Below are 8,457 nucleotides of genomic sequence, written 5' to 3'. Positions count from 1 at the left end.
ACCGGCCACCTATTTTCATGTCAATTGCAGAAAGTCAGTATTTCCAAGGTCTTTGTCTATACCTTCCCAAGAAATTGTCTGAACTGAACAACCAGCTCAAAATTTAATAGGACAGGGCTAATGGGCACATAGGTTTGACCGCATAATTTCTTCACCATCACTGGTTCTACAGCAGACAGACAGTGCAAATGTGTGTAGTTTTCTTCAGAAAAACAAAATCTCACAAAGGTTCAAAACCACACCTTTTTGATAGCCAGTTTTCTGAAATTCACACATTGAAAAATGAACCCTCAGGCCTAGCTTTCAGCACCAAGCATCAGCTCAAAGAGAATTTTTAGTGGCAGAGTTAAGAAGGAAGAAAGGGTTCTCTGAAAGCAATGCTGAAAGACATCCTCCTTAAGGCCCCATGGTTTTCTAAAGTAAAAAGAAACAAAAAAAAAAAAAAAAAAAAAAAAAAAAAAAAAAAAAAAAAAAACTCCCAGCAACCCACACTGACCCTATATAGGCTTGGCACATTTTGAAGTATCTATGAGTGTATTTTTAATATGCAGTTTACCTTGTAGGAAGCAGTTGTGGCGAGCACAGAAACCCAGTCATGTCCTCACATATGTCCTCACATAAAGGCAGCTGGGAGGCAAAATTCCCCTGGAGATGCCTTGACACCGAGCCACTGCCCTGGCCACGAGGAGAAGACATGAGGCTGTGGTAACCTGCAGTGGTATTAAGGATGACAGAAAGGTGATGTTACTTCTAAATGTTCTCACTCCTCTACAAGTTCAGTGTATTGCACACAAGCCAAGCACCCTGTGTGCACAAACTAAGGGCTGCACTGTTGTCCACACAATAAGAAAAGAAACTTCCAGCACACCCATCCAAAGCTGGAGTTAGTAGCACTTTCAGGGGACTTATAACAGGAAATGTGATGTATTCCTCTATACAGTGTCTGGGATTGTAATGAGTCAGCCCCTATCTTGGCAGCTCTATTGTACTTGCCTCCTACTACAAATAGGAAGACACATTTTAGTTTCAACTTTACTTGTGTTTTACACTAACAGAGCATTTCACTTCATTACTGAAAATAACTGGTAGCAAAATACAGTCACCTAAGCAAGTTAATTAAATGAACACTTGACATTAAGGGAAGGGAGCGATGTGTTACATGCATCAGCAAACTCCTGCCATCACACACCCTGTGTATATCATCTCCTCTGAGGAAGACTGGGAGATGTATGGATGTAAACTTCTGTAAGTATTTCAGAAGATGTAGTAGAAAAGGATTTCATTATTCTTTCCCTAAATTAACAGAAAATTTACCCAGCTGAGAAAACAGATTGATTAATGGGATTATCTAAATCTGAAATTCCAGTGATTTTCCCCTTTTGGGCGTTTTTGCTTGTCTGAGTGCTTAAAATCCAAACAATCTGTCTGTCAAGCTGGTATGCAAGTCTATTGAAAGGATCGATAAAACCCATTACTTCTGGGTCCTAGGGAACATCCCTTATTTGCACAATAATATATACTTTCCAAAATCCTTTTTTCATTTAAGTATCCACACAGAAACATTATGTATCCATTATTTCTTTCTAACAAAACATTTGCTTACAAAAGGTTAGATCTCAGTTTATGCAAGTATTAGAGCAAGACTTTGATGATCCTTGTGCATCTCTTCCAACTCAGGATATTCTGTGATTTTATATTAAAAAAATATAGTGCTAATTAGCATCTTCTGTGTATTTTTTTTGAACTGTGTCTCATAGACATGGATGTTCTCAAAATTGCAAATGTCCTGAAAATATTATCAGTTCTTCATCAGTAGTTAGCACCATGAGATAATTTTTTTCCTAATCAAACAGGAATTCAATTTAGACCAAACTTGCCCTGTTTAAGAGGCGCAAGTTGCACTGCAAATACGTGGTCAGAGTTTGCCAGTGCAACCACCTTGTTTATGGTTGATTCTCAATTCCATTGCTTTCAAGTTCTACTTCCCATGTTTTCAGGCTACCTTGTTTCTCCCTGTCCAACTTTACAGTCTTGCTAGAGCACTGTTGTTTTATAGCTGGCAACCTGGGCTTGTAGGTTTCACTGACTTCTTCAAATATTATGATACAGGATAGATGGTGCTTGTGAACACTTAGCCAGTAAATGACAGAAAGTTACAACCCAATTTCCCAGTAAGCCTGAAAGGATGATTCTTCTTGAAAAATTCTGTAGTCCAAGCCCCAGCCTAACCAAAAAAAAACCCCAACCCCCCGCTCAAAAAAAAACAAACAAAACCCCCCCAAATTATTTACATTAATAGAGGGGGGAAAATCAAGAACTTCTTAGTAAAAGGTATCATGATTCCACAGCCCTTGAAGTTGCTTACTACATGGCTAAGGGAGACATTGAGAAGATCTTTACATTGCTGGGAACATTTAATTTTTAACAAAAAGGGTTGACTAATTTGATTTGGGTTACAGAAGCCAAATGACAGTCATTACAAAACACAGAGGGCAACAAAAGGAAAGAAACCTACAATTCCCCCTGTTTCTATACCATTTCCTAATAATGGCCATATTGTGGAAGCACTTGCTCGCACCACGTGACCCCAACAGTGCAAGGTACTATCTGGACACATCAAGAATGTTCATCTTTGCTGGCAGTCAGAAAGACAAGAAATAGCTGATGTATGAGATAATAGAGGAGCCAAAGTAGGAAGCAGTGAGATAGCATTACTATTTATAAAATGGATGTGCCTAACAAGAACAAAAAAAAAAAAAAAAATCTATATTAGGTCAAAGGAAAGATCAACCTTATTCAGAATTCTGCCTCTGGCAGCAGCTGAAGAGAACATAGGAAACTCATATGGTATGTGCCCCCCAAAGTCTCCCATCATCCAGCATTTACAGGTCACCGTCTGCCTGAGGCAGATGTATTTAGCAACCCTTAACACATTCTCTTCTATAAGCTTGTTCCACCAACCCTTGAACACATGTAAGACCCCGGCACCCACAGCATCCTCTGTTCCACCTCCAGCCACATTGAATTGAATTGAAGAATCTACTTTCGTGTGCTTTGAGCCTGGTGCCTGCCCACTTCAGCTGTTGGTGGTTTGTTCCTTATATCAGGATAAACATTGAATAATCAATTCCCCACTTCAGACATTTCTGACTTTTTGTTCTTCATAGCAGAATAAACACCAAAAAATCAATATGCCATATCCCCTTCCTTCACCTTTAGTTAGCAGCAGTGATAGCAAGTTGTCATTTTCTGGCAGTTGATCAATAGGTAGTTAGAACACTTTTTCTGAAAGAGATTTTCTGTGAAAGGGTTTAGAAACCCCATTCTAGAGACCAGGTTCTGCTAGTAATGCCAAGTTTATACGACTTGTGCAGGGGAGGGACCCTGCATGGAGGGAGCAGCCACATTTCTTTGCCCCTCATAGACTTACTGTAATCCACGCAGCGTGCCCCCCCTTGTATTACTTGTCAGCAATGAGAAAATGTGGTAGAGGGGTTTTTACATGCCTCTCAGTCCCTTTTCTGGCTGCCTGGCAGCCCCGCACTCACCAGGGGAGTTTTTCAGCACCTGCCCTACACTCCTCTGAGCTCTGAGCTGGTCTTGCCTCACCTTCAGCTCACACCACAGTGAGTAGCCCACAGATGGGCCAGCTACCATCTAACCTTAAATGATCCATGTGGCATTACTTATCATGCCAGCACAGTGAGGAACAGAATCAAACCGCAAGAATGTAAGGGGAAAAGCAATTTGTCTTTCTCCTTGAAGGGACTGTGGAAAGTTTGTCTTGAATATTTCTTTTAAATTAAAATTATGAATCCTTTTGTTAAAAAAGACACCATAAAATGGTAGAACATGTATGTTTATAAGGGTCTGTGGAAGCAGACTTAAAAAATATTATTTAAATACCTCACTTTAAAGCAAAAAAAGTGTATTTGCCAATGCGAAGGATTTTCTTTCCTCCTAAGTCAAGATTTTAATTTATCTAACTGTTCCTGCTCTCATGAAAGTCACTAATAAAATTCTCACTGTTGGGCCAAATCAGACATGAATTGAGACAAAATCAATGATTTCTCCTAAAAAATCTAGTAAGCAATGAACAAGGAACCCATCAGCCAATCAGTAAGTGCCAAAGAAATGTGAAAATTCTGTTAGTGGATATGCCAGCTTTACAGAAATTTCTGCACCCCCCTCCTCCCCGGTCTCTGACAGAATAAATATCAATTAATTTTGCAATAATTCTTTCTGAATGTGATTGTTGTCCACAGTCATGAAACCCCCTTTGTTTTTAAAAGGAGCATATGATTCTTAGCTGATTCACAAAGTAGAAATGGAGCTCAAGACTAAAACATTCAAAGGTATGTGCAGGGAAGAAATAAATCATAATTCAATGCTACTGTGTTCACATCAGTGTTATATCTGTTCCTAAAAAGTCTGGATTTCTTAAAGATTTCTCTTTAAGAGTTATTTTCAGGTGCCCTTGAAAATAAAAAGTGGCCAAATGCTTAAATCGGATACTAAGAAACAGTTTGGAATCCCTTCTGTGCCCAAAAGGTTGATATATATGATGTATGAGATTCTTCTATTAAAGATTTCAGAAAAATACAGGAGATAAGTAAGGTTGCTTCTTACCTCTGAGATGCCTGAAGCTTCATTGTACTATCTCAACAAAAAGCCTCCCAAAGCTCTATTCCAGAGGAGAAAAGCATCTTACTCTCTTATTTTAATATACTATGCAGACAGATTAATTTCTTTCCCTGTCTCTCACTTCATAAATTAATTTGCAAGATGCAGATAATTCAGCTTTTCCAACGACAGCATTACAAAATAAAAATATGAAAAACTGACAAAATGCTAGAGAAAGGACCTTTATACTGTGCTGTCTTGAAGATGTCAGTGCAGCACTGCATCTTCTTGAAACAAAGTCACTTGAAAAAAACATCACTTCAGGCACGTGTGTACCTCAAACACACTTGCTCCATTTGAAAAGCCTAAATTAGTACTCGAGTAGTGCAAGACAACTGCATTTAGATCCATGAGAGGAAACTCTCTCTGCCTCAGAACTGTGTATGAGAAAGGCACATCTCTTGTTTCAAGTCCCACACTTTTATTTCAAGAGGCCCCTCTGTACACACAGCTGTTATTTGTGCACTTCTGTGGGAAGACGATATCCCTGCTTGATTATGTTTTATTTTCCTGCACTTTTTCAGATGCCAATTCTTCCTCTGTTGTTCATATAAATTTCCACTGCAGTTTTCCACACATAAAAATTGCTTTTGCCCTATATTGGTACTGATGCCAACCAGCACAGTCTCTGCCTTGTTTTTGTATGCAGTGTGCCTGAAGACTATCGAAGCAGCAGACACATCCTCACAACAAAAAATGTCTTCATCAAAGCTGTATATTTATCTACCTCTGCTTAATTAACGTCTTAGCTTTTGAAAACTTAGGGAAAATTTGCTAGTCTTTTTAGAGCAGCTATTTATAATTCACACAGACTGTGACTTTCATAACTTGCAAGTGCCATTTAATTGAAATAATAGAATTCTGCTTCAGCAAATACCAACCAGACTAAGAAAAGATAAATGTGCATCAAAACAGCACCTCTCTATATAAATATGGGTTTAACACAAGAAGATGCTAACAATTTTGATTAATCAAAATTTCTGTTATACTCAGCATACAGTAAACAGAAGTTCTTACCATTAGCAATATGGAAGCAGTGTGTGTTAGGTCATTAAAAAGAAAAAGGCACCCACAAATACCGAGTACATATTGTGCTTTGGTGACTTTTAACACACAGAATGTAAGTTCTTGACAGATAAAGTACTAGCAATTTTTAAGCATTTAAGGGTGGCTCTTGTATGCATAATTTCAAATATTTGTAAGAGCAGAATATTTGTACCCATGAAATAAAACCAACTGTAAGCAATCAATAGTAGTTATGTGAGGTCCTCACATGTTCTCATAGGAGGCATCCTTTCAGTACCTATATAAGGGTGACAAACTCCTCTCATTTATAATTAATAAAGATTAAGAAATTCACCCTTGTTAAACACAGACTCAGCTTTTGGAGTCCACAAATAGAGGCAAATGGTAGAGACAGACAAAGAAATTGACAGTTTGGGATTTTCTGCAATAAATACTTTATCTAGTTTCATTTATTCCAGGTTTAACAGCAAAGTGGAGGCAGCACACCCAAACCATCTGTTCCTTAATATATACCTGGAATTACTCCCAAAAGACTGGTATTTTGTTTATTAGTATTTGCATGGCATTTCAAAATACATGACTTGGGGCTCCTAAAATGCACAGAATTGTGTGAAAACAATGAACATAGATTAAAATAATTGCTGTGGAGATTTAATTCTTTGATTTCTGACAGTGAGCATTTAGGATTCAAGGACTTGCTTTTCTCTTTCCTCCAGAATGAGATGGGCCAGCCACTTTCCAAACAATCCCAAATCCCTTCCATCTCATAATAAGAAGAACATGTCACTTATGGAAGGTCTGATGGGGGCTGACAGCCTGGTAGTCCCTCACAGCAAACTTGCCCTAGAAGGCTGAGACATGGTAAAACCACAGGTGCTGGCAGCAACAGTCCTGATGTACAACAGCAAAAACAAGAGATCTGGACTCAAACCTAACAATGACCAGAGCACTTATTTGAAACAAAGACACTCTTTTCTGATTTAGTTTTCAAAGTACTGAACATTGCTCCATTTGGCAAGGCTACAACACAATGTAAATCAAATCTAATAAAACCTCTGAAATTCTGTATGCACAAGCAGTTCTGTTCAGGGGGCCAATGAAAAACTCTGGCAACTTCTGTCATAGATTTCTTTCAAAACTTTTAAGTTAGCTAAAACACTGATGAGAACATTTCCCATTGCATTTCTATTCATGTTCTCCCAGTAACAGATATGATACTGCTCTTTTTGGAGGGATTTTTTTCTTTTTGCTATTTCACAGAAGTGTGATTTGAGAGGGTGAAAAAATAATTAGAAACCACTGGTCCTTTCTGAGAAAAAACTATGCACATTACTAGGTGCTGTTGACTCTAACAGCAGTACATGCTGTCTGCATGCTTCATGCTTCAACTGATAGTTGCTGACCTAGGATCTTGGAAGAACTTACGTTTACAGAGTATTTAAAGATAATGACTGTATGTGACTCTTGAACTAAATGTTCTGGTTTTAAAATGTGAAAGAAAAACAAGGAAAAGCAATATGTTATCATAAATGAACTTGAAAGAACTGAGAAACTATTTACTGATCCAGCCAACATTTATATGCCTGATTAATTTCCAGGAATCTGACAGGCTAAACACAAGTTTCTAAGTTTGCAGGACTGGAGCTGGGCTGTCAAGTCCACAGGTAACATGTGGCATTGTTGCAGGGTTACAAACCGCCTGCCTGCATGGCAAATCACATGATGGAAAGCAAAAGGGTGGGGCAGGTTCTCAGCTGCAAGGCAAATTCTGCACAAGTTCAGGTGCTTGAGCAGTCACATATGGTGGGCATTTTATAGCCCAAAGAGCTGGCCATAGCCTGGTGAGATTCACCTTGCTTGTACCTTGCTCACAGTGACCTTTATCCAAGGAAAATACTGAGAGAGCTTTGCCAACTGGAAGACTTATTTTGCTAACAGCTCTGCTGTCAGCCTCCTAGGGGCTGTGCTCTGTCACCCATGCTGTAAGGGCAACACTCCTCTGAAAAGACCCTCCAAGAGCTACAAAGCTGCAAAAGGCAATCACAATGTGTAGCTTGCAACCTCTCCTATAATGATTCAACTCTGCTCCCCTCACACTCCTCACTGGCCCTTCCTAAAGCAAGTCACCAGCTCGCCACAGCAACAGCCCTGCCTCCAGCAACAATGCTGGACGGAGTGCTCAGCGCACATGCTGCAGAATTCCAGCTGTCTGGCAAGCCCCTCATTTGCAGCAGTAGGTCCAGTCATATGACAGAAAGGGTTCCCAGTATTTGGCTTTCTCCAGACAGCAGAAGAACTTCTAAGCAGCCGCCACAGGAAGAAGAATTGGAAACATCTGATCCTGTGACAGTGGAAGCATCTGAGCACTGTGGAGGAACCCAGCGCTCCGGGGTGAGAGGATTCCTGCTGAGCTGCACTGGGGGTGCACGGACCTGCTGCCTGGGCAGCAACACAGCACTGTATTTTCCTTGTATGACTGTGCTTGGTTGTGTACTTGTGCTCCTGACATTGTCTCAGCAACCTGCTGGGAGGAGTCACTGCCCAGCAGGAAACAAACAGATTGTGGTATCTGTGCTATTTGGGTGCTGCCTAGAGTTTCCTTAATGCTTTCTGTATCATCCTCTGGAGGTTTTGCTGTTTCTCTAAAAATACAAAATGACATCCTATTGCACCACCACATCCTGCTCTGCCTTTGCCCTGGGCAGCACAGACAGGCCCTGCTCAGGGGGGCTTCTGTGGTCTCCAGCA

The sequence above is a fragment of the Melospiza georgiana genome, chromosome 4 (genome assembly GCF_028018845.1).
Source record: "Melospiza georgiana isolate bMelGeo1 chromosome 4, bMelGeo1.pri, whole genome shotgun sequence".
NCBI classification, from domain to species: domain Eukaryota; kingdom Metazoa; phylum Chordata; class Aves; order Passeriformes; family Passerellidae; genus Melospiza; species Melospiza georgiana.
Note: the sequence above shows the minus strand (reverse complement) of the source record.